At 44.4% G+C, this 7,594-nt stretch overlaps 1 protein-coding gene and 1 long non-coding RNA gene across 8 annotated transcripts in view; one reads left to right on the top strand and one right to left on the bottom strand.

Annotated features, from left to right (window-relative positions):
- Positions 1-2,928: 2,928 nt before the first annotated feature.
- On the bottom strand, positions 2,929-5,187 carry LOC138169589 (uncharacterized). 2 transcript variants are annotated; one of them, XR_011170397.1, is made up of 3 exons: positions 5,077-5,187; positions 4,848-4,978; positions 2,929-4,019 (listed from the first exon to the last, which is right to left on the bottom strand). It is a non-coding gene; the product is annotated as an uncharacterized lncRNA (long non-coding RNA). The 2 variants fall into 2 exon arrangements; XR_011170396.1 differs by having other exon boundaries at positions 2,929-3,198.
- CHST15 (carbohydrate sulfotransferase 15) overlaps positions 3,950-7,594 on the top strand; it is a 135,404-nt gene continuing 131,759 nt past the window's right edge. Inside the window, exon 1 of one of the 6 annotated variants that reach the window (XM_069099172.1) lies at positions 3,950-4,086. The gene's annotated coding sequence lies outside the window, so the exon portion shown is untranslated. Of the gene's footprint in view, positions 4,087-4,150; positions 4,365-4,812; positions 4,973-5,215; positions 5,305-6,246; positions 6,375-7,594 lie in introns of those variants that run through there. The other 5 variants (XM_069099171.1, XM_069099174.1, XM_069099173.1 and 2 more) reach the window with 5 other exon arrangements.

Raw genomic sequence — 7,594 nt, 5'->3', positions numbered from 1 at the left:
TTATTATAGGAACTATTATCTGGCATAATTATAGTTCATATTTAGATTTTGGAATAGGTGTAGGAAATTTTCCCAAGACCCCAAATTTCACATGTATTGGTGATGGATTAGCATACCAAAATTGGTTTAAAGTGCACTTAATGGATGTATTACTGTAGAAGAGTTCTGTCTAACCACAGTATTTCTAAATTTATGTAATTTAAATGCACTTCAGATTGCTGCAGAGTCTAAATTTGTCAGAGTACAGACAGAGAGGTAGGTCACTTATTGGTAGAAGAAATTGGAAGTTTACTCTGGAACTGCTGCTCTGGTCCAGGTCTTACATGAAGGGCAAGCCTAATTAATATCATAAAGTAGGTAAAGTTTTTCTTTGGGACCAGCCCACTCCCCTCCCTTGCCCACCTTCATCCCTTCAGTATTGGGTCCATTTTGGCTAGTAAGTAATAAAGAACACGTTGCCTGTCTATACCATATTCTTCTTTGGGGGAGGGGAGCAGGGATCAGCAGCTTTTAAAAGCTAAAATCTTATGCTCTCGAAGGAGTATAGCTCTAATTGGTATGATGTGGTTAATATTTAGGAAGTAAAAGTACCTCAGATCACCCAGATATAGGCAAATAGGCATGGAAAAAATTACTGTTTATTTGTCATCTCCCTATTAATAATGATAGTTTACATTTAAATAGCAGTTTTTAAATTATAAGCATAAATTTAGAATAAGAAGCTATCTTAAGAGATGCTTTTACTGAAAAGATTATGGAAATTGGTAGTTAGGAAGGTTAACTGTCTATGTAACATAGGTAGAGTAAGTAGGAATGACAGGATTATAACTCAAGTAATGTTACTTTACTTGGTAACACTGTATGGTTTTCACCATAGTGGGTACAAACATTGCCCCCATTTTACAGAGCAGGAAATTGAATTTTAGCCATGCCTGTTAGGACTCCAACTCAGGTTTGCCTGACCTCAACCAAATCTAGTATTATGGAGCTATACTGGGAATTACCAAGATCTGGGTTCATATTCCAACTCAGATGAAATGTGTATCTGGTAAAGTCACTCTCCCAGTCTGTTTTCTCATCTTTAATAGGGGGATAATAATAGTGTCTTTCTCCCAGGGTTGTTATGGGAATCTAAGGAGACATGGGAAAAGTAATTTGCAAAGCGCAACCCCTTCCCCTACAAAAAAAAAAGCATTTTGCAAGCCTTAAAATGTTGTATCAGTATAAGCTGTTATTACTGGTATGTGTATTATTATGACTCAACACATATCCTCTACTTATGAATTTATTCCTTCAAAATCCTACTGATTACCCTTCAATTTTTCCAGATATCCTTCATGAATTTTAGCCATGAAATGACTGAAAGGGGCCTTAGATATGATGACTCAAACTCTACATGTACTGGGTCTTCTTTCCACCTCACTTCAAAAAAAGAAAGTTGTGTTTGGAAGTAGCTTCACAGAAGGAATATCCTTTGTCTGACCATGTGTTGTAGCAGCAAGCACCCCAAGCGTCCTCAGGGTTTGCAGCTACCACAGGTTCTTGGATCTGCTTTGTTAAAGGAAAGCAACTCAAAATGGGTTAACAAGCTTACTTTAATCAGTCAGACATATATCGTTTACCTTGTTCAGGAGAAAAGGTCAGCACCCTGAACCTCAAAGTATACAGGCATAATTATCAAGACAGAAACATCAAGTAGACAGATTTCCAAACTGTCCAACCATTACATCCATACCCAGTCAACATCTGGGTTTCCACATTCTGGGTTTTTCAAAGCCGGGGGACTCTCAACAACAGCTTCCCAGAATTCAGATCAAATCACAGAACACTTCTCAAAGTGAGTCCCAAAACAAAGCTACACATCAGTGCTTATATAGCCTTCTCCTGGCTCAGAGAATGTAACAACCTTTTTGACCCACTGGCCAATCAAAAAGTATCTTCTGAAAAACAAGCCTCCCTCCCCAGGCTTCTGGTGCACTTTAGCCTAGGGGCAGGGAAGATCTTTAAAATTTACATTCGCATTACATGTGTCCAAAAAGACTGTAGGGAAATCCAAATCAAAGTCATCCCATTACTTTATTTAAACACAATTTACAACATGTCAACTCTCATTCTTAGCATATGAATCTGGAAGGGATGTGTGCTCACACTGGTCTGTTTCCATAACTGAGTTATGTGTTTACATAGAGAGAAAGAAAGACCTCGGTATGTGTGGTCACTGAATATTTTCCCCATTCAAGCTTACAGGAGGAGAATTTCCTTTTGCTGTTTGGCTCTAACATTCTTTATATTTGTTTAAACCAGTTGGACACCATAAACTAATGGCTGTCTGGCGGAGAGCCTTCTCTATCTACATATGTACAACCAACTCTCTTTAGTCACTCTGTGACTCTGAGTCCCTATTGATGCAATTATTTGTCTGTATAAACCTTACTGAGGAAAAAAGAGGTCTTTTCTTGTTAGCTAATAAATAAACCCAAATGGAGCAGCTATGTAAGAATTTGAAAAATGGCATCATCATCTACTGGGAATTGTGAATGTAGCAAAAAGGAGTTGATTGTATTTTCTTTTGGTGGGGGGAATTTTTTGTCGTTGTTTTAAAGGCTCAGTTGTTCTATATGAAAAACAGATCTATTCCAAGCAAACATTGCTAAGTCCATTCTCCCCATTAATCTTTCTTGGTAGATATTTTATTTTAGATTAGTATTTTGCATGAAAACAGGATATTGTTTTGAAGAACTCATTTATTCCTCCTATTTTGCCCCGGCCTGAAGTAATAATCCCCTGATTATAACCTCACAATTAGTTGCTATGGAGAGGTTTATGACATCACTGTGGACTATTGGGGGGGGGGGCGGGGGAGGACCTGAAGTTAAAGCAGGAATAAAAAGATCATGATTTCAGAAAACAGGACATTCCAGTTCCAAACACACTAAACACTACAGTATTTATTTTTTTAAGTAAGTCTATTTTTCAGATTTCTGTGAAGTGTCCATTTCTTAACTGACAGCATCGTCAATCCTGAGAAAGGAGATTAAACATATTCAAATTACAGGCTTCTTCTGAGCCTTAACCAGGTGTTTTCCTCAGGCAGCTGCCTCTGAGTCAGTTGTGGCAAACCATGGAACTGGAATCTCTTTGAGCCTTTGCACTCCAAGCATAAGCAAACATTCATGGCTGACAAGAAGCAAGGGTCCCCTTGATCAAAAAAAATAAAAAAAAAGAGGGAAAAAAAAGTGGGCACCCACCCCATATGTGCTGTGGCCTTGAATATCAATGTATGGGTTGACTCCAGACCTTGAAGTTATTTCAGAATGTCCCTGGCAGTGAGTAATTGCTGCTCTCTATTTGGACGGAGTTTTCCGTTTGCTTTTTAATTGTATCATAGCATCACTTAAAAAAGTGTTTACTTCAAGGCAAGAAAAACAACAACAACCAAGCCCATGGATCTAAAACTTCTTAATTGCACATTGCAAATGGGAGAGGAATTGTGTCCCAGAGCCAGGGGAGTGGGAGGGGTGGTTGAGAGGGGGATGCGTTATCAGTGTTTATCCCTATCGTGTTATATTTACTTCATTCTCGGACATTTTCTTTTTTCTCTCTGGTCATCAGTCGAATTAGGGAGCATTTAAAGAGGATTAGAGATCGCCTTTATGGGGGTCCCTGTTTGCACACTCCAGGTACAAGTTTCGTCACCCACAATTAGCGAAAACATGTGATTAAACACACACACACATTCACAACAAATGCATTTCTTCCCATGCATGTGTGCGTGGGGGTGCACAGGGTTTGCAGTGACCACGGTTTCCCAGCTCCAAGGCTGGGGTGGGAGGCAGTGGCCGGAGGGAGCTGTGGTGGCTGCAGCGGTCTCAGCCAGACACCCCAAGGCTGTAGAGCGCCTCGGAGACACAGGGACCCGAAGCTGCGTGCGCACAGCCTTCCTCTCCCACCCCGCACTCTTCTAGCGGCAGAGGCGGTGGCGGCGGCGGCGGCTGCAGTAGCAGAGGAGAAGGCAGTAGCTGGGGAGAGAGCCACGGGCTAAGGACGTAGACAATGAACTTAGGAGTTGGCCGAGCGGAGACCCAGGTCTGAACCACCCCGCCCCCCTTGCTGCACCGCCCCCTCCCTCCCTCTCTCCTTCCTCCCAACCCACATCTCCCGATCCGCCCGGGGGCTGCACGCGAGCGCGCGCCTGGTTAGCCGGCAGTCCTCCTCCAGGCAGCCAGAGGCAGGGGAGCTGAGCTCTGGGGAGGACGTCGCTTGGGGGAGGGGAAGGGGCTTTCGAGCCTCTCTGGTCTAACGTTGCTCGTCCTTTCCCCGAGCTGCGGAAAGCGCCCGGGAGAAGGCTGCTGGAGTGGAATGGAGTGAGTTTCAGCGGCCCTCGGGGTTTACATGGGAGAAAGCTTGGGGACTCTCTCCTGGAAGCCCGAGAGGGATTAAATAGGGCTGGATGAGGGGTCCAGCGGGACAAGGGGGGGCATACCCCTCACGTGGCACACCGACTGGAGAGGAAAATGAGTGGGGACCAGGGGAGGGGGTGGTTCAGAGACCATGGATACTCCTCTAGGTCCGCGGAATGAACACACGCGCGGTTGGCGGGACAGGGCTGAGAATTCCTAGTGGGCGGCCCCAGGTCATGAAGGGACGGAGGTTGGGGGGGCATGGAGGGTGCGGATTGGCGCCTGGCCTGTTGGGGATGGACAGTAGAGGGGGTTAATTGAGGCTCTTCTGAGGACTGTGGACAGAGTGGTTCTGAAGAGCTGCGGGTGCCCTGAGGAAGTTGCTGCTTCCCCATCCCACCCCCCACCCCCCTCTTTGCCCCCCGGGCAGGCGGACCAACTCTATACCTCCAGGCTTGAAACTGCATCTTTTCAGTCTTGGGGCAGCTTTCCGAGCGTCTCAGAGTGAGTGCAAAGGGTGCCTAGTGTTTGGCAGAGCGTCGGGTATCCCGCTGCTTCTTGAAGAATGCGTGGTGAGGCTGGTGAGGGCAAAGCGCACTTGGTGGGAAGTTACCGGCAGGCGCTCCCAGTTTTCCTCCTCCTTCTCCCTCTTCTCCTCCACGTCCTTCCCACTCACCCTCAGGTCCCCTTCTAGTGTCACGCGCGTTTTTGACAGAACTGCATTTCCTCGGAAGGAGGAAGCCCAAACGTGGGTTCCTCTCTTTCCCTGAAGGAGTGGCGAGGTTACTTGCTCTTCCTGGGCGGAGGGAACTCTTGCTCTCCTCAGAGATTCCCCACACGACATAGGACGCCTGCTGATGGTGGGGCTGGGATTGTAGAACACTGGGGATCCTGAAGACTGGGGGTAGGTCGGGAAGAAGGAAATTCATTCGAATTCATTTCAAATCCTCGCTACAGGCATTTAACTATGTGACATATTGAACAGAGCGCTGAACCTGGATCTGGAAGATCTGAATTCAGAATTAACCTCACTTAGTGCCTTTATGACTCTGGCAAGTCACTTAACTGGTGTCTGATTTTCTTATCTGTAAAGTGGAGATAATAATAGCACCTATCAGGGTTAGTTGTTGTAAGGATCAAATGAAGTAATATTTGTAAAGTTCACCTCTGTCTGCCTCAGTTTCCTTATCTATAAAATGGAGATCATAATTGCACCTACCTCCCAGGGTTGTGAGAATCGAATGAGATGTTTACATAGCGCTTTATGGACATCGGCATGCCTTAAAGCTTAAGCAGGTATTATGTGCCAAGTAAGTGGACATTATAGGAGACTGGTCTTTGTATTCCCAGTGCCTAAATCTGCCTGGCGTGTAGTTGGCTCTTAGCAATGCTCGTTGTATGGAACTGAATTGAATAGCAGACACAGGACTAGGTGCTAATGCTGAGACAAAAATTGAACAGTTTGGCTCTCAAGGAGTTTAAATTCTTCAAGAAAGATTGGGAGGAGAGGGAAGGAATGGGGAGGGGACGGATTAGGAGTGTTTCTGAGCATTGGTGCATGGTGGAATCGCACTCCCTAGGAGCAGAGGGGTCGCTGGATTGAAGAGTTTCTGCCCTAAAGCCTTGGCACACCTAGAGACGGGAAGGAGCTTCCTCCCTGATTACATTGTTCCCGGGTTAACTAGACTGTTCTGCTGAAAAGCAGAAGGGCAGTGAACTTTTGCTTTCTCTCCCCCCCCCCCCGACTCCATTCTCTTCTCTTCTTTCTCCCCTACCCTGGCTTGCACTTCCCTTTCCCTTCCTCCCCTACACTCCCTTCCTCACTTCTCCACTGGTGCGCAGGGTCCCTATCTTTCTAACGAAGCTTGACACAGGATCTTTTGGCGCTCCCCAGAGCAGAGCAGCTTGAATAGATCCGCAGCGGCTGCGGTATCCCTAGTTGGTCTCTGGGATTTGGGGGCAGCATCCAATGGGGTAAGATGTGGCATCATCTTTTCTGAATGGAGGCAGAGCATGAGGGGATAAGATGGGGAGGGGAGGGAAAGGGAGAGATGAATGTGTTGAGGAGTGAAAGAGGGTCTCCATGGCGCTGACTCAGGAATTTTTGTTTTTATTTTTACTTTTCAACAAATTGTATGCCATCTTGTGAGGGGAATCTAAGATCCAAGTCATTAAAATGTATGAAGTAATATCACAACCTTAGGAGTGAATGCCTTCTGAACTGAGGTGAATTGACTGGGCAATTTTAACCCATATTCAATATGTGGGTGTATATACATACACAATATATCTGCATGTGTTGTGTGCATATATATGAAATATGTACATACTGTATATTATGTATAATATGGAGTGATGGGAAATTAGACATGTATACTGTATAGATAAATTATTTATATGTATCTACACAATATGAAACACAATGTACACGTACACTACATAGAAGCATATTTATGTGTGTATATATGATATATATTTGTATACATGTCAACCACTAGATATCTATTCAGTGTGTGCATACATGTTATTTATACATGTGTAAATATTTATATGTAAGTGTATAAATATATATTTATGTGCGTATGTAAAAATAACATATACTTAGACATAAAATATAAGCTGAAATTGGCCAATTAGTTGACCTCAACCTTAAGTGTGTGTGATAGACCTAGATAGATATATGGGAGAACAGACAGACAGTCAGATAGATGTGGATGGATAGATAGATGTGCATAGATAGATGGATATATATTCTATGTCTGAACATATGATTTCATTGATGGAGAGAACACCTAGTGCGGAAATACTTTCTGCTCATTCAGATCTACAACTCCTCCATAATTTGTTTTAGAGAGCTGTGTGTGGGGGGATGTTTGGGGGAGGGGTCCAGGGGTAAGATTGAAAAATAAGAAGACTTGCCCATGGCCACTCAGTTTAACTTGTATCTGAGGAAAGATTTGAATTCAGGTGCCCTCCCTACATCTCTCTCTCTCTCTCTCTCTCTCTCTCTCTCTCTCACTCTCTCTCTCTCTCTCTCTCTCTCTCTCTCTCTCTCTCTGTCTCTCTCTCTCTCTCTCTCTCTCTGTCTCTCTCTCTCTCTCTCTCTCTCTCTCTCTCTCTCTCTCTCTCTCTCTCTCTCTCTCTCTCTCTCTCTCTCTCTCTCTCTCTCTCTCTCTGTCTCTCTCTGTCTCTCT

The sequence above is a fragment of the Petaurus breviceps genome, unplaced genomic scaffold (genome assembly GCF_028583685.1).
Source record: "Petaurus breviceps papuanus isolate PSGF00001 unplaced genomic scaffold, PetGlider_PUasm1.0 37, whole genome shotgun sequence".
NCBI classification, from domain to species: Eukaryota; Metazoa; Chordata; class Mammalia; order Diprotodontia; family Petauridae; genus Petaurus; species Petaurus breviceps.
The sequence above is the reverse complement of the archived record's forward strand: the minus strand, read 5'-3'. Positions and strand labels throughout refer to the sequence as shown.